This window comes from Microcaecilia unicolor, chromosome 8 (assembly GCF_901765095.1).
Source record: "Microcaecilia unicolor chromosome 8, aMicUni1.1, whole genome shotgun sequence".
In the NCBI taxonomy this organism is placed as follows: domain Eukaryota; kingdom Metazoa; phylum Chordata; class Amphibia; order Gymnophiona; family Siphonopidae; genus Microcaecilia; species Microcaecilia unicolor.
This window is the reverse complement of record NC_044038.1, coordinates 150,139,031-150,157,832: the sequence shown is the minus strand read 5'-3', so window position 1 is coordinate 150,157,832 and position 18,802 is coordinate 150,139,031. Positions and strand designations below refer to the sequence as shown.

Here is an 18,802-nt window from a genome sequence, read left to right as displayed (position 1 = left end):
GCCAGTCAGTTCTTCAGAATGAATATGCACAATGAAGTGGAGTGGAGGAGTGGCCTAGTGGTTAGGGTGGCAGACTTTGGTCCTGGGCAGCTCCTTGTGACTCTGGGCAAGTCACTTAACCCTCCATTGCCCCATGTAAGCCGCATTGAGCCTGCCATGAGTGGGAAAGTGCGGGGTACAAATGTAATAAAAATAAAATAATATGCATGAACTTCATTTGCATACACAGCCTCCATTATATGCAAATCTCAATCATGCATATTCATTGTGGATATCCTGAAACCCTGACCGGCAAGGGGCACTCCAGGACCAGACCTGGGAAACACTGTGCTAGAAATGCACAGAAACTTGCAAGAAACAGAAGTTTTTGTTATATCATACGGGCCCTCCCCGAGTGTGTTAAATAAGGCGTATCAATCACTTGTCACCTCCTCCCATCTCAATACAAGGTCCAAACAGAATAGAACTCATACAGGAGCTTGAGGTACAGCTTACAGGCAACAAGGATCAGCACAGATGTTTTGGGGGATGAAAAATATTTTGGTCTGTCAGGTAGGATTATTAATGAAGAGCCCCAAAGGAGTTTCTGTCATGCAATGGAAAGAGAAAGGACAGCATGGGAACTGAAGAAGAGAGAAAGAAAATAAGAGAAAATATATTTATACCACTCAGTCTCAACACCTAGTGGAAAGTGGAAAGAAATATAGATACTTGTCATGTGTGCTATAAAAGTATAGCACTATCAATGTATGGACTGTGTGTCATAGACTTGTTATGATGGTCAGGAGAAGCCACATGATATACTTATAAAGAGGTTATTATTTAGTCTGCAATGGGAGTCAGTAACAGAAGAATGATGTATCACATTGGCTGATAACTTCATAGAGCAATTACTGAACTTAAGACATAAGTACATAAGTATTGCCATACTGGGAAAGACCAAAGGTCCATCGAGCCCAGCATCCTGTTTCCAACAGTGGCCAATCCAGGCCACAAATACCTGGCAAGATCCCAAAAATGTACAAAACATTTTGTACTGCTTATCCCAGAAAGTGGATTTTCCCCAAGTCCATTTAATAACGGTCTATGGACTTTTCCTTTAGGAAGCCGTCCAAACCTTTTTTAAACTCCGCTAAGCTAACCACCTTTACCACATTCTCTGGCAATGAATTCCAGAGTTTAATCACACATTGAGTGAAGAAAATGTTTCTCCGATTCGTTGTAAATTTACTATATTGTAGCTTCATCGCATGCCCCCTAGTCCTAGTATTTTTGGAAAGCGTGAACAGATGCTTCACACCTACCCATTCAACTCCACTCATTATTTTATAGACCTCTATCCTATCTCCCCTCAGCCACCTTTTCTCCAAGCTGAAGAGCCCTAGCTACTTTAGCCTTTCCTCATAGGGAAGTCATCCCATCCCCTTTATCATTTTTGTCACCCTTCTCTGCACCTTTTCTAATTCCACTATATCTTTTTTGAGATGCGGCAACCAGAATTGAGCTCAATATTCGAGGTGCAGTCGCACCATGGAGCAATACACAAGCATTATAACACCCTCATTTTTGTTTTCCATTCCTTTCCTAATAATACCTAACATTCTATTTGCTTTCTTAGCCGCAGCAGCACACTGAGCAGAAGGTTTCAACGTATCATCAACGACGACACCTAGATCCCTTTCTTGGTCCGTGACTCCTAACGTGGAACCTTGCATGATTTGGGTTCCTCTTTCCCACATGCATCACTTTGCACTTGCTCACATTAAACATCATCTGCCATTTAGACACCCAGTCTCCTAGTCTCGTAAGGCCCGCTTGTAATTATTCACAATCCTCCTATGATTTAACGACTTTGAATAACTTTGTGTCATCAGCAAATTTAATTGCCTCACTAGTTACTCCCATCTCTAGGTCATTTATAAATATGTTAAAAAGCAGCGGTCCCAGCACAGAGCCCTGGGGAACCCCACTAACTACCCTTCTCCATTGAAAATACTGACCATTTAACCCTACTCACTGTTTTCTATCTTTTAACCAGTTTTTAATCCACAATAGAACACTACCTCCTATCCCACGACTCTCCAATTTCCTCTGGAGTCTTTCATGAGGTACTTTGTCAGACGCCCTCTGAAAATTCAGTTACACAATATCAACCGGCTACCCTTTATGAGCTAAAAGAAAACAATTTTATTTCCAAAGTGGAATTTTATGGTCAGGGCAAGCGAGAGGGTCCCCCTTCCCCCCAAAAAAATTATATATATGAAATATATGTAAGGTACCATTTGACTTATTTTCTGCTTTTTTGCTCCAAGAAGTGTATAAGCTAGCTTAAGAGAGAAGGGTGAAAACATACAATACAATATTAACACTTATATTCCACAATCACCCAATAAATTATGTGCACTTTTAGTAATGCTTAGTGTAAGCTAAATACTAAGAAGCCCATGGGTACACCTGAGTGCCCAGATGCTATGTAGAATACTATTTTAGTGCATAAATTTTCGGTACCTAATTTTTAGCACCCTTTATAGTATTGCTGCCTGGACGGTGGCATAAAAAATTTCTTATGACCTCCTGGCACTATCTATAGGGTAGAGCATTCTGACAAGTTCTCTGCCCGATATTGAAAGAGATTGTCACAGCCTTGGGCCATAACCCCGATACCCGACTCACCCTCCCTGGTGGTGGTGTCTTCCTGGGCATCTTCGGCGGTCCCTTGGCTTGATGCTCCATTTCCGGTATTGTGTTGGCTGACCCTGGACTCCCTTGGTGTGTACTATTGTGGACCTGCTCCCGGGACATTGTGATGCCCACCTTAGCCTGCACTTCTGGTTCGGGAGAGATTTAAGGGAGCCTTCTTTGTTCTTCAGGCACCTTCACAATGGCTCCTCTTGGTGCCTTACTTCAAGGTCCTCCTGCCTTGTGTGTGTGCCGGTGCCAATTCCTTGCTTTGGACCCAGACAGCCTTGGAACCTTAGACCTTGACTTGTCTAGCCTAATCTTAGGACCAGCCCTGCCTTGTCTTTATGTTTCTGCCAAGTGCCAGCCCTGCCTTGTCTCTAAGTTCCTAACAAGCTCCAGTCCTGCTTTATCTCTGAGTTCCTGCCAAGCTCCGGCCCTGCCTTGTCTCTGAGTTCCTGCCAAGCTCCAGCCCTACCTCCAGACTTTGCCTTGCCTTGGGCCCTTGTTCCGCCCTGAGTAATTGTGTCTTGCCTAGACCATGTTTTCCTTTGGGTCTTGCCTTGTCTTTAATGTCTAGTCCTAGTCTTGTCTGTTTTGTTTGTTGTCATGTCCAGTCCCATCTAGATCCAGTTATTGCATTGCCCTCATCTTGCATGTCTGGACCCAGTTTTAGCCTAGTTCCATAGGCCTGCAATAAACTTCCTGAGCCAGTACGTCAAGCTCCATCTCTGGTCATCTTCAAATCTAGGCTAAAAGCCCACCTTTTTGATGCTGCTTTTAACTCCTAACCCCTATTCATTTGTCCAATACCAATGTCTGTTTTCTCATTCCCACCTTAGTAATTCACTTATTCCTTATTTGTCCTGTTTGTCTATCCTGATTAGATTGTAAGCTCTGTCTAGCAAGGACTCTCTCTTCATGGTCAAGTGTACAATGCTATGTACATCTAGTAGCGCTATAGAAATGATAAGTAGTAGTAGTGATACTCTTGCCTTGTCTTATCTGGGTTCCAGTTCTAGCCCTGTTGCCTTGCTTTTCCTTGCCTCGTCTGGACCTGGCTCCTGTCTTATCTGTTTTGCCTTGTCCAGCTGTTTGCCTAGCATAGCCTTGCCTTGCTCAACTCTAGTTCTAGCTTTGTCGTGTCTAGTCTTGTCCAGTCCTGCCTTGGGTCTTGCCTAGGTTCACCTTGCCTTGGGCCAGTCCAGGGGACTTGTCTGCCACAGCTCTAACTGCGACCCAAGGTCTTGCCATCCTGAATCTGTGACAGAGATTTAAACGACCCAGAGAGGCTCCTGGCCATTTAAATAGCTTGTCCGGAGCTAACTGAATATTCAGTGACACTTAACCAGTTATGCAGCTGAATATCTGCAGTTAGTGCCTAGGCTGAAACTGGCCAACCTGTGGGTATTCCACAGGTGGAGTTGACACTTCTATGGTTAAGTGCCGACATTCAGCCCTTAACTGCATAAGATAATCACATAAAAAGCAGTCTTATCTTTGGGGTTAAGAACTAAATATTGCACCTAACTGCATAAGTTTTAGCAGCCAACATACAACTGGATATTCAATGCTGATGCCTGGACATGGCCTGGCATTGAATTTCAGGGAACAAGGGCATAGCCAGACCTTGAGGTGGGAGGGGGCCAGAGCCTAAGGTGGGGGGGCACATTTTGGTCTGCTTCCCCACCACCGCATCCCCCTCTGCCGCCTCACCGCCCTGCCTCTCATCACCCACTGCCGCTGCTGTACATCTTGACTGATGGGGGTCCCAAACCCCCACCATCTGAAGCACTACCGCCGCAAATACCTTGGCTGGTGGGGGTCCCCAACCCTTGCCAGCTGAAGCTTTTGTCCAGCGCTGGTCTCCGGCACCACTGCATTGCCTACCCTGCTCTCTTGGCGGCGCCGGAGACCAGCGCTGGATGAAGGCTTCAGCTGGTGAGGGTTGGGGACCCCCGCCAGCCAAACCAGGGGCCCAGAGCAAATTTGGGGGGCCCAGGCCCTCATGGCCCCGCGTAGCTATGCCACTGTCAGGGAATACAGCTGGCAGTGGACATAAAAATGTTGACTGCTGCTGGCTGAATATATATAGCAGCACTAACTATGTAATTTTTAAAAAGTTGTAGCTGGTGTTTAAAAAAAAAACCACTCACTATTGCCACAGAATATTGATTTGTAAACCTGTTAGTCCCAGTACTTCAAATTGGCCTTTCCATTGCTAGGGTGAAGAGATATTGAATCAGCTGCACAGAAGACTAAAATGAAGACCTGTTATCCATTTTTGTGAAATTATAGTTTCTTCCTGTTCCTTTGGTGTAATTGGAATTAAATTTATGAGCCTTTATTCCCAAGCAATTGTGCTTTTCTCACATTGTTTAACAACCCCCATCTAACCAAGCCATTACAGGGCCACATACCACAAGTCTTTTGGACTCCAGTCGCCATGAAAGCTGGATCTGACCATTAAGTGTCAGCGGAGCGCAATGGCTAAACTTTCCTCTACCTCCTATATCCAGGGCTGGGGTCATTTTCTAAAGCCTTTTCTGCACATCAAACCCGCTTTACACATGGAAAACACTTTTATAAAATTGTACTACCATATATACACCTAAAACTTGTACAGATAGGGACTAATTCTCAAAAGGTCGCTTAAAGTTAAGCACCAAAAGTATGTGCTTTAAGGACTGGATTCTATGAATGACGCCAAAAAAAATCGGTGCAGAAAAAACCTGCACTTAGCGCTATTCTATAACCCGCATCTAATTTTAGGCATGGTTTATAGAATACAAATAGCGCTGGACCCTTGACTAAATTTGGTACAACCATTTACACCAACTAAAACCTGGTGTAAATACCCGTGCCTAAGAATCACGGATCGGGCCTATTCTGTAAGAGTGCGCATAGTTTCTAGGAATGCCCATGACCCACCCATGCCCCTCCCATGATCTCACCACTTTTGAGATCCGCACATTAGAATTTATGCAGATCACTTTACAGAATATGCTTAGAAAGTTGCATGCACAAATTCTAATTAGTGCCAGTTAGGGTTGATAATTGCTCATTACTGCCCAGTTATCAGTGCTGATTGGCTTGTTAAACAATTAAGTTGCACACGCAATTTTGGTTGCATTGCCAAATTTGCATACGCAACTTAAGCAGCCCTATATAGAATCTAGGGATAAAGGTAAAATTGAATTATGTGTGTAATTGCCATTATAAAATACTAGCATAAGTTCACAGTTACAGGACTAACATTAAGCTTGCGCCTGGCAGTTAGGCACGTAACTGACAGTGTTCTATAACCCATACCCCTCCCACATTCACACCCTTTGGCAGTTGCACGCTAAAGAAATGTAGTCCCTTTTACTAAAATACACTAGAATCTAGGCTTAACATATGCTAATGCAGAATTTTACCATGATTTAATACTTTGTCCTGAAAAGGCCATTTTTTTAATGGGCCGAGAAACGGGCATGTGAAAAAATTAAAACTAGTGTGTGTCTATTTATGGCCTGAGCCCTTACCATCAGCCATTGACTTAGTGGTAAGGGCTCATATGCTACCCATGTGGTAACCATGCAGCATGCACCTACATGGCCACACTGCCGATTACCACTGGGAATGCTCCCGCACTAGAAAATAGAAAAAACATTTTCTACTGTGGGATTTGGCACGTGCCACAATTACCGTTGGGCGCATCTGCTACCCTGGTGGTAGTGCGATTTAGTGCATGCTACCTGCGCATTAGCCCTCCCGCAGCTTTGTAAAAGGGCCCCGTTAACTCGGAAGCATTTACTGCCTCCTATTTAGGAGGTGCTCAGTGCTTTTATGTTAACTCTACATTGTAAAATGCACACAAATTCCAAAAGGAACATAAAAAAGCTGTATTATGAACCTCAAGTGTAAAAAGCCCAACACTACAAATGATAAATAATAATAAATTAATGTGAAAGGAGGCCTCAGTGTGAATATATTGAGCAATAAGTGAAGCTGATTGCTTGGCCACAATGCTCCATACACTCAGAGTGGACCCTGTTTACTTAGATACACTCAAGTCCACAGCATCATAGGACTCCTTAGTGTGAAAAAGTACCAAATTAATTTGTGTGTAAATCACCTGAATTGTGAGTATTTAAAACACACGCTGTCCAACATAGCTTTAAATAAAGTAACTCCAATCCTTCCTAAAAAGTCCATGCAACCCCTAAATACTTTCCTTAATGCAACAGGGGTAATTGTCCAATGCATAAAATGCACTTATCTTTTCTGTGTCTTCAGAATCTTTTCACAAGGATCCTACCAGTTCTATAGACCCCCGTTTTGGAGAAAACGCTCTTTCCACAGGAACCCCCTAACTTCTCAATGGCCCTATCCCCAATGGACATCCATTTCTCATGAATTTTAGTGCAAGCTGTATGTTGGCATATCCTGTTCTAAAATACATCAGAAATGGATGTCCATATGTAACATATAGACTTGAATGTCCATATTCTGAGTTGAATGGCCTTTCTTAAAATATTTCATAGGTGAACAGTGGCATAAACAAAACATAGGTAAAAAGAGACTACCAGATGAACGCTAGGAAATATGATAGTCAGTAAGAGGTACCCTAGCTTGAAAAACAGTACAAAATAAGTTACTGACAGATGGACTGAAGATTCACCTGTGTACATATCTTAAGATTGTTCACAGATTGTAAAACAGTAACATAGTAAATGATGGCAGATAAAGACCTGAACGGTCCAACCAGTCTGCCCAACAAGATATACTCATTTAACATGGTATGTAATACTTTATATGTATACCTGAGTTTGATTTGTCCCTGCCTTTCTCAGGGCACAGAAAGTAAAAGTCTGCCCAGCACTGTTCCTGTACTAAAAGTTCTGAAGCTAACGTCAAAGCCACTTAAAATTTACTCTCCAGTCCATCCATATCTATTCAGTCACGATCAGGGCACAGACCGTAGAAGTCCGCCTTGCACTGGTTTTACTCTCCAAATACCGGCGTCGCCACCCAATCTCCGCAATTGTTGGAATGAAGAAGCTTGGAAGGTATCAACAATGCTGTTTGTTGACTGGGATGCACACATGTATATTTAAAAAACATTTATTTCCTGTCCATCTACTGTTCTAGGTGGGGTAAAAAATAAAGACTTTGAGGGGCATAATCGAAAGGGGCACCCAAGTTTTCCTGAGGACATCCTCGCAGGACGTCCCGGCAAAGGGGCAGGGAAACCCGTATTATCGAAACAAGATGGCCATCCATCTTTCGTTTCGATAATACAGTCGGGGACACCCCAATCGCAAAATTTAGGTCGACCTTATAGATGGTCGTCCCCGATTTTCAGCCATAATGGAAACCGAGGACGCCCATCTCAGAAACGACCAAATCCAAGCCATTTGGTCATGGGAGGAGCCAGCATTCATAGTGCACTGGTCCCCCTGACATGCCAAGACACCAACTGGGCACCCTAGGGGACACTGCAGTGGACTTCACAAATTGCTCCCAGGTGCATAGCTCCCTTACCTTGTGTGCTGCACTCCTCCAAACCCACTACCCACAACTGTACAACACTACCATAGCCCTAAGGGGTGAAGAGGGGCACCTACATGTGGGTACAGTGGGTTTCTGGTGGGTTTTGAAGGGCTCACATTTACCACCACAAGTGTAACAGGTAGGGGGTATGGGCCTGGGTCCGCCTGCCTGAAGTGCATTGTACCCACTAAAACTGCTCCAGGGACCTGCATACTGCTGTCAGGGAGCTGGGTTTGACATTTGAAGCTGGCATAGAGGCTGACAAAAAATATTTTTAAAGTTTTTTTAAGGGTGGGAGAGGGTTAGTGACCACTAGGGGAGTAAGGGGAGGTCATCCCCGATTCCCTCCAGTGGTCATCTGGTCAGTTCAGGCACCTTTTTGAGGCTTGGTCGTAAGAAAAAATGGACCAAGTAAAGTCGCCCAAGTGTTCATCAGGGACACCCTTCTTTTTTCCATTATCGGTCGAGGACACCCATGTGTTAGGCTCGGCCCAATCCCGCCTTTGCTATGCTTCTGGCACACCCCCATGAACTTTGGTCATCCCCGCGACGGAAAGCAGTTGAGGATGCCCAAAATTGACTTTCGATTATGCCGATTTGGGCGACCTTGGGAGAAGGATGCCCATCTCCCAATTTGTGTTGAAAGATGGGCGCCCTTCTCTTTCGAAAATAAGCTTGATAGTAAAACATAAAAATGCCTGATAATATACCAAACAAGATACAAGTATAAAGCAATAAAAACAGAAAACAACCACAGACTCTAAAAAAATGATTGCTTTGCAAATATATTGATCATTGTATCTATTTCTGTCCAAATACCAAAGGTGAAAACAGGTTGCAAATCAACAAGGGAAATTTCTGGTGAAAGAGTAATGATTTAAATGCTTCCTAAATGCCGTCCCATCTTAAACTCACTGGCAGACAGTTCCATTCTGTTGACCATGCTACTGAAAAAGCATGCTTCTGTGTCTCAGTTGGATTCTGAGTATGTGATGTATACCATGACCCATATAGTATCTCATATACACAGCTTTTGTGTGATGCAGTCATTCATGTATGCAGTGTCACTCATCTCCCTGCTGCTCTATCAAGGGAAATAGCAGTCAGAAGGCTCCATTTCCCTTGATGCTGATTAGCTTCAGATGCACAAACCAAAGAGTAGGGTAGGTAGGCTCATCGAAAAAACACAAGAGAGATGCAGAAGTACGCAAGATTTATTTAAAATACACCGTAAGACTCAACACAGAGGGTGTGTTTCAGGTGGTCATTTCTCCACAATTTCCTTTAGAACTGAAACTGCTTTTAACTTGGTATATGGTTGCCTTGCAAATCCTTCCATTCTCCTATTCACAGAATTGGATGGCCAGTAGCAAATAGTGCACACCAGATTTTCAGACTCCTGAGGCCCAAGTTCTGAAACATGGCCGCTGTGTCAAGTCTTATGGTGTATCTTCAATAAATGTTACGTACAAGAACTTCTGCATCTCCCTTGTGTTTTTTGGATCAGCCCAACTACCCTACTCTTTGGTTTGTGCATACTACATCCGTAGGGATTGAGCGTTCCTCTATGCCCAGTGGTTGACCACCCCCCCCCCCTCCTGCTGTTGATTAGCTTCAGATCCCAGGATGCAGAGAAAACAAAGCATGTTTTGCATGTTCTCCATAACATCATAATGAAACATTAACTAACTAAGGGATGTTTTTACTAAGCTGTGGTAAAAAGTGGCCTTAGTGTACCCTTATGCGAGTCTTTCCAGAGCACTAAGGTCATTTTTCAGCAGCCATTAAAACATCTTTTTTTTCTATATTTGCATTATTGGCCATGCGTCAATGTTGCCATTAGAATGCAGCCATTATTTAAAATTACTGCATGAGTACTTACCGCCACCCATTTTGTAGGTGATAAGAGCTCACGTAGTGTCTGTGTACTAACCAGTTAACATGTGGCAATGTAGACGCTCTAACTGGTTAACGCAAGAGCATTCACACTCCATCCTTGACATCCTTGTATGCTATTAGCGCACACAGGGGGTCTTTTACAAAGGCGCGGTAGCGTTTTTAGCATGCGTTAAACACTAGACACCCATAGGAATATATGGGTACCTCTAGCATTTAGCACACATTTATTTTTAGCACATGATAAAAATGCTAGCACACACTTGTAAAAGGCCCACACAGATTTCAAAGTTATCGCAGGGTGCATGAGTATGTCCCGCAGTACTCCATCTTTAGTTGCACTAGGCGTTAGCATGTAATGCAGCTTAGTAAAAGGACCCCTATGTAATTTTTTATAGCTTCTTTTATTTATTTGGTTAGCACCACTTCGATAACTGATAAGAAACTAAGGGGTCTTTTTACTACACAGTGACAAAAGGGGGCCTGTAATGATGTTGGCGTGTATTTTTGATGCGGGCTGAGACCCCCTTTTACCGCAGCGGGTAAAAGGCAGGATTTTGTTTTTAAAGAAATGGACGTGCAGCAAGTGAAGCACTTGCTGCACGCCCATTTTGGGTGGGAACACTTCCCGTCACCACACTACCCTGGTGGTAACTGGGCAGCGTGCGGCACTGCCCAATTACTGCCAGGTACACACCGGTGCTACAAAAATAAAAATATTTTTGTAGCGCCGGAAATGGCATGCACTGGAGTAGCCTGGCATTACTTCCCTTTTAGCGAGCGGTAAGCCCGCGTAGGGCTTACTGCTGCTTTGTGAAAGGGCCCATAAGACAAACAAACAAATATTCCACCAACCTCTACCCTGTCTCAGTGAATTCCAGACAAAACAAGATAACAAACATGAACACAAATGTAGTTCACATTACAAATAATAGATGTTAAAAAAAAAACCTGATTGATAATGAGGCATGAATACAAAGGGTATATGAAGTGATGGGTGTTTTATGACTTTATTCCAGATTATTTAGTTTAATTATTTACGTTATGAACACCAGTCCTCTCATTAAGATCGAAGGATCGTTGTTTATTACAATTTCTGCCTGTAAAAAATGTGAGGTATAAATCCTTATCATAGTTCCAGTCTTGTATACTGTTCAGTAAAATGTTGGAATTCTCTTCCTTTGGAGTTAAGAGTGATGACCTCTTATTTTAGATTTTGTAAATTGTTGAAAGCTCATTTATTTTCTACATATTTGATCTAGTTTTTGACCAATTATTGATAAGGTATAGTTCAGGTAACAAGATACTTGTATGATTGTTGTACTTTTCCTAATGATGGCCTAGATGTTTTTACTTATTTTGTGATCCACATTGATCCTTTGTGGGTAAGTAGTGGAATATAAATTTGTATTGTATTGTATTGCATCACACAGTGCCAAAACATAGTAGATGATGGCAGAGAAAGACCTGTACGTTCCATCCAGTCTGCCCAACAAGATGAACTCATATGTGCTACTTTATATGTATACCTGACCATGATTTGTCCCTGCACAGACCGTAGAAATCTGTCCAGCACTAGCCCCGCCTCCCAACCACTAGCCCTGCCTCCCAACCACCGGTGCTGCCACCCAATCTCTGCTAAGCTTCTGAGGACCCATTCCTTCTGAACAGGATTCCTGCTCCACAAGTACTGGACTTAAGTAGATTATGACAGACCTGACAGCGCTATCAAATGGCAGAACAAATAGAGCTGAAAAGTCCCATACCACAGTGATAGGCACTCTGCTGCCATTATGCAGCTGGCAGTTCTCTCTGAGAGCTTGGGTACATCACCCACATTCATGAAACAGTCTGCTTAGCCTTCTGCTCTCAGGGTCTTACAACAAAGTGTTTAGCCTCTTGGTGGGGAAGAGTGATAAGCTACCTCGAAATGAGTGTAACCAAGGTTGCTGCGGGCAGAGAAATGTATATACTTTTAAAAATCCTATCTTTCCCATCTGTCCTTTGTGGTATATTACATCACTCCTCCCCCTCCCCCAGTCCTGAAGGGACAGGGCTTTGATTTAAAGTGTGGAGCATCAGTGTTGTGTGTGTGACAGAGGTGAAGTCTGTATGAGGAACCTGAAGAACGTAAATTGAATCTTTTAGGGAAGGATAAAGATGGGGAATTGAGTCACTAAGGGCTGTGTTTTGTTAAGTGGAAGTGGAAGTCCCTGATGGTGGAGATTTATCACAGTGAGGTTGATTAAAGATGTTGCTTGGAGTCTCTGAGGAGACTGTGGCACTGAAGCTAAATGGCTGCGGAGATACCTGGGGAAAAAAATTGCTTTGCTGTTCTCCATCTTCCCGTCTTGTATACCTTCATCTTTCTCCTTCATTTTATCATTCTATCTTTTCTCCCAGTCTTTCCTGAAAGCTTTTCGTTTTATTACAAGCAACAAATCCCCTGTCCAACGCTTATAAGGAAAGTTGAAGTTCATGCCCGGGACAATGGCAATTGGATCCATGTCAGTGCTTTTTAAAATGCCAGCTGTTGTCTGTTTTTTTAAATATTTGGATATTCATCATTGGGCTATACATGGATACTGGCGCTGAATATCTGAGTGAAAGTTGGCTGCTGGCATGTATCCAGGTGCCAGCAATATTCAGACTGGTATCCAGTGGTGTTCCTTGGTCGGCTGCCAGCCGGGGTGGATTGCTGCTACACCCCCTCCCCTCGGGTGCAGCAAGACACTCCCAGGGTGCAGCATCATACCCCCTCTGGCGCATCACCTCCAAGCTCCCCCCGGGTGCATTCTTCTTACCTGCTGGAGTACTGGGAGCAGCCCCGCGGTTGTCAGATCTGCCGGTTCCCTGTTCTCTCTGCCCCGGAACAGGAAGTAACAACAGAGGGAGCAGGGAACCAGCAGATCTGACAGCCATGTAGCTGCTCCCTGCACCCTTTCTGCAGCATGCACCCAGGGCAAACTGCACCCATCGCCCTGCCCTTGGTGTGCCGCTGCTGATACCTGGATAATTACTCCAATAAAGGGGTCCTTTTACTAAGCTGCATAAAGCATAACACTCACCTAATGCAGCAAAATATGGCCTCATGTGTTATTGTGGGATGTGCATTCAGGAACCATGAGGTAAATACTTTTTTGGAATCTTTTAGGGGGGGTGTCGAGCAGAAAGTGTGCTCTCCTATGCTGTCCAGTTAGTGCATCTACATTACCAAATGCTAACTGGTTAACATACGGCTAACGCAGGAGCTCTTGCCACCTACAAAATAGGTAGTGATAATGTAGCAGGGGGTTAAAGAGGGAAGAAAAATTAAAAATAAACTTTTTATAAATAAACTTACCTGGGGTCTGAGGGGTCCTGCCATTTTCGGGGGGTCCGTGTTGCAGGGGGCAGAGTCGGGATGTTCAGGGCCGATTTTAGACCCATTCGGGAAGTGGGGGAGCGCTTTGGGGTTCGGGTGGCGCGGGCCCTTCGATAGGGCCAGTGGCGCCATTGTTTTGCATGGCCGGGGACGATTGGGGACGTCCCCGGACCAGAGAAGATGGGATCGGGTCTGGTGGTGGGCGCAGAGGCGCCGAAGAAGCAGGCGAGGCCCGTTCTGCAGGGCCGGAATGAAGAGGAGAGGCGGGAGGAGCGAAGGAGTTCGTGCATGAGGCAGCGCGCCTCATGCACGAATCGGCGGCACGCATCGGCGAAAAAACTCCGTATAGGCCGAAGCCGGGGCCTAAATTTTGAGCCTGCTTCAGAGCTTTTTTGTTTTTAGCTCCGTTTTGGTTTGGAGACGTCCGGGACCATAATGGAGGGAAGTCTAGACATCAGAAGAAAATCATCTTCAAGGTAAGGGGGTTTTTATTTAACAATTTTAGTTTAATTTTAAATTGTGCAAATGTGTTCTTTTATTTTTAAAAAATAAAGGGTTAAAGTTTTTTAAATTCTGATTTTGGTTTTGTGTTCGGGGAATTTTTTAGAATTTTTGTGGTGAGTTAGTTTTTGAATTTTTAATTTTTAAATAGGGGTTTTTGATGGGTGTGGGTTTAATAGGGTTAGGAAAGAGTTAATTTTTTAAATTTGACAGGGTAGGTCCGGGAGGGGATTTAAAAATTTTGGGGATGATTTTTGATTGGATTTGGGATTTTGAGAAAGGTTTAGGATAGGTTATTTAGGGGCGGACTTTGGAATTTGGGATTTTTAAAATTGGAAATTAGGGGTGTGTAGGGAATGTGGGGTTGGATTTTTGGTTGGAGTTGGAAGTATTTTTGATAATTTTTGGCAAAAATGTATGGTTTCCATTATTTTCAATGGGAAAAGTGGTTTCAAAATGGAGCTGGAGCAGCGCTGCCCAACATTCCGCAGGTCAGCTCAGCCAATTCGGAATGTTGAAAAGGGTTGGTGATTGGCTGAGTGGACCTCGGAATGGCAAGCCAGGCTGGTCTCCTAGGAAACGGTGGTTGCAGGCAGTTGGGGAGAGTGTGTTGGACAGTCTGAGAGAGAGGAGGTGTAGTTGGTGATGTGGAGTATTGTATGGTGTTTGAGAGGTTTAATTTGAGAGATTTTATAGTGAAATTGGTTAAGGCTTAGTGGGAAGGTTACAGATTAAAAGAGAAGATTTTTAGGGTGTTTTAGTGGGATTTTTGGGGTTAAGGGGCTAATTATAAGGGAAATAGGGGAAGGGTCTAGAAAGGATTGTTTAGGAAATAGTGTAGATAAGCAAGAGTTAAGCATATAGGGATAGGGGTTAAGTAGGGGTTAAGTTGTGGGTTAATAGGGGCACAGCTTAGGTTTAAATTGAATGGTTTGTGAAATGATGATATGCATTGTGAATAAATGGTGAAAAGAAGAAAACTGCCAAACACACCTGTGTTAGTGCTAGTTAGGGAATAAAAAAATTTAGGTAGAGAAGGAAAGAATCTGACAGAGAGGGAATTTGAAATTATTTTTTTATTTCTTCAGCCAGAAGGCCACAGTGAAAAAAAAACCATTTGCTTCCCTGAAGTGCAGAATCCTTATTGACTTAAACAGAGTAGATAGGGTCTTGCTTCCATTTACTTTAAATTTAAGGAAAGGTTTAGGAAGAAGAGTCGTGCACACATTCTTCTGAAGACGACTGCAAGGGCCCCGATGCAAGAAAGATTTCGCTGCACGTTTGGGAGAAAAGAAGTCTGAAGCATCAGCAGCTAAGTGACTGTGGAGAAAAATGGGACTGGGGTAAAGGATAAGGGAAAAGAGAGAGAGATTTACCTGGGAAGGGAAAAGGAAAAGAGAAAGAAAATAAATAAAGCACTTACCTGTTCCTGTAAAAAGTGAGTGGAGACGTCTCCTGAAAAACATAAAAGTTGACACAAAGTATCAAATTCAGAAAGAAAGTTAACCAAAGGGGCATTAAGAAGAGTTTAAAAGGGGAACAGAATTAAGGAAAAAGAAATGTAATACTTATCTGACTTCTTTAATCTGATGCAGAGGTGTGAACTCCTGGAAAGAAAAGAAAGTATTTTTTTTTAGTTGACTGTGGGGTTTGTTGTACAAATTTTAATTGCATTAAAATTACTTTGTCTATTTCACTGAAAAAGGGGTACTAATAAATGTTACTTTGTTATTGATAAAAAAAAAACCTGTTGCTGTTTGGGTTTGTACGCTCAAGCAAGCAAGTATCCTGAAATTTAGTTTCATTTCCTCACTGAGTCTGAGTGGCTGAGTGACGTGGTTAGTTATTGTACCCACTCCTCATTCTTGGTGTCAGGTGTTCCGACAAGGCTGGCACGACTACAACCATCAGGCTGTTGGAACACCGTCATCTTATACATCACACTCAAGAGTGTGGGGGGGGGGGGTAACAATAAGCACCTCCGCAGTAGTTTTTAAAAATGGCCGCATGCTATTGGTCACAATAATAAAAAAAATAAATTGAGGGGTCTTTTTACTAAGGTGCACTGAAAAATGGCCTACGCTGGTGTAGGCATGTGTATTGGACGTGCGCGGGTCCATTTTTCAGTGCACCTGCAAAAAAGGTGTTTTTTTTGTCCAAAAATGGATATGTAGCAAAATAAAAATTGGTGTGCGTCCATTTTGGGCTTGAGACCTTACCGCCACCCATTGACTTAGTATTGACTAGTATTTTTGAAAGCATAAACAATCGACTCACCTCTACCCATTCTACTCTTCTCGGTATTTCATGGACCTCTATCATATCTCCCATCAGCCATTTCTTCTCCATCCTGAAGATCCCTAACCACTTTAACCTTTCCTCATAAGGAAGTCGTCTCATCCCCTTTATCATTGTCATCGCCCTTCATCTGAGTCTTCTTGTAGTGATGTTCTATACTCTGGTTTAAGCTGCATGCCAATCACACCCAGTGAAAGAGCAGAACTCAATATCCATTACACTGTAGTTCAAGTACTGAGTAGGTGGAGTAATCTCCATTGCCAATAGATTTTAAGATCAAATTAGTTGAACATCTGTAATGGTTAGTTTTATGCAGATAGAGGAAGATGTACTGGATAAGTTTCAGAGAAGGGAACCCAAGGATGCAAAGCTTGTGTCCTCAGAAATCTCTAGGTGGATCTGAGATGGGGGGAGGGGGAGAAAGCGAGTAGTGATGCTTGAGAGGAGCAAAGAGTGCATGTGGGTGCATAGACAATGATAAGGGATGCTAAGTAGGAAAGAATACCAGAGAAAAGTGCAGGCCTCCATATTTATAGTGAACTCTCCCAGCTCAAATGTAAGAAAGCACAAAAAACCTGGCTCTTGAACCTTGTCTTTGGCTTACTCCCCCTCCCCCAAGCAGGGTTTCTGCAGATTATCTGACTCTTCTTTGCTTTTTACTTCTGCTATCAATACTTTATTTTGATTTTCACTCCTATCAGTATTTTCTTTGCTTTTTACTTGGCCTATTAATATTTTGTTATTGTTGTTTCTGGATTGCTCATTTTGTGTGCTTTCATTTTTCTCTTATGTCATCATGGGAGCAATGCCATTGAGAATGCATGCTCTTTCAAATAGTGCACCCTCCTTCCCGATAATGCATGCATGCAAGCTCAATTTGTACATGTATGGTAGTTCATGTATGTGTGCACTTTTGAGAAAGAGTGCACACTATTATTGGCCAATTAACCCCCCACCCACCCACAATATACGCTGTTTTAATCCCACCCGAGGTAAGAAGGACTATTTTGCTCCCAGCATGGGGAGGAAGAAGGAATATTTTGTTCATATTGTACGTGGGCAAGGTCCCATTTGTTGTGCATTCAGTTTTTTAGCTAGTTTTTCTTACACCAAATAATTAGGATTGAATGACCTCTGACGCAGGTGCTGTGCACCGAAACACAGCCTGTGCCAGATCAGTGATGAGAGACTGATGTACAAGATTCATGCTGTACAATTAAAGGACTTGCCCTGCTTTTGAAGGCTCCTAGTACTTTTTTTGCTTTATGAGATATGTTTTTGATATTTTTTCCCATACCAATGCAAATAGAAGCCCATGTCTATTAGTTAACTGGTTAGAGGATGGAATATCACTGCTAACTGGGTAACGTCCAATTCTACCTAAGCTCTGCCCCAGACCACTCTGGCATTATCTGGATAGGATAGGAGGGGTGTTAGAAATCATTTTCAGTGGCATTATCCAGATTTTCAGAAAGCACTAAAGACAGACCTGTTCAGAAGAGCATACCCCACTGACCCAACATAAAAATATCGGTCACTTGTGACACAACATAACCAAAGACTGCAACGGACATTCCCCCTTTCCCTCTCTAAGTTCCCCCCAACTGTTTCCTACCATACATATACCTCATTATACCACAAAATCACTTTGTATTCATTCATACTATGTATTTGTTCTAACCGTAATCGGCTAACACCGTTAACGGTTATATGTAAGCCACATTGAGCCTGCAAAAGGTGGGAAAATGTGGGATACAAATGTAACAAATAAAATAAATAAAGATGCCAAATGGTCCTCCATCAGCACAGATTATCCAGGAGTCTCAGTTCCTGAAGACTAGTGAAGAAATGTAAACATGATAGAAAATAATGGCAGATAAAGACTCTATGATATATCCCAGGGGTGAGTAACCATGGTCCTTGAAGGTCACAACCCAGTCAGATTGCCAAGATTTCCACAATGAGTATGCCTGAGGTTGATTTGCATTTACTGCTTCCACTGTATGCAAGTAGATCTAATGCATATTCATTGTGGAAATCTTGAAAACCCAACTGGGTTGTGGCCCTCAAGGATCGTAGTTGCCCACCCTGATCTATCCAGTCTGTTCATCCATACAATCTACTATCCTTTCCTCTTCCTTAGACATCCTACATGCTTGCCCAATGCTATCTCAAATTTAGAAACAGTCTTGATTTCCACCACCTCCACTGGGAGGCTGTTTCATGGATCCACCATCATTTACAGATTTCTCGAGTCTATCCTCTTTTACTTTCATCCTATGCCTTATTATTCCACAGCTTCCTCTCAATTGAAAGAGACCCACCTCCTGTGCATTTATGCACAGAAGTATCTTCCTTCTGCCACCTTTCTTCCAAAGTATACATACTGAGGTCTTTAAGTTTGTCCCAATACGATTTTTGATGAAGATCGATGGCCATTTTAGTAGTGATCTCTGTTCAACCCAATAAAAATATATCACCTTATACCAGGGGCGTAGCCAGACCTCGGCAGGAGGGGGGGTCCAG

General features: G+C 43.1%; 1 long non-coding RNA gene across 1 annotated transcript; it reads right to left on the bottom strand.

Moving 5' to 3' along the window:
* Window positions 1-213: 213 nt before the first annotated feature.
* Window positions 214-18,519, bottom strand: LOC115476937. The gene is made up of 3 exons (XR_003943244.1): window positions 18,510-18,519; window positions 5,186-5,200; window positions 214-325 (listed from the first exon to the last, which is right to left on the bottom strand). It is a non-coding gene; the product is annotated as an uncharacterized LOC115476937 (long non-coding RNA).
* Window positions 18,520-18,802: the final 283 nt, after the last annotated feature.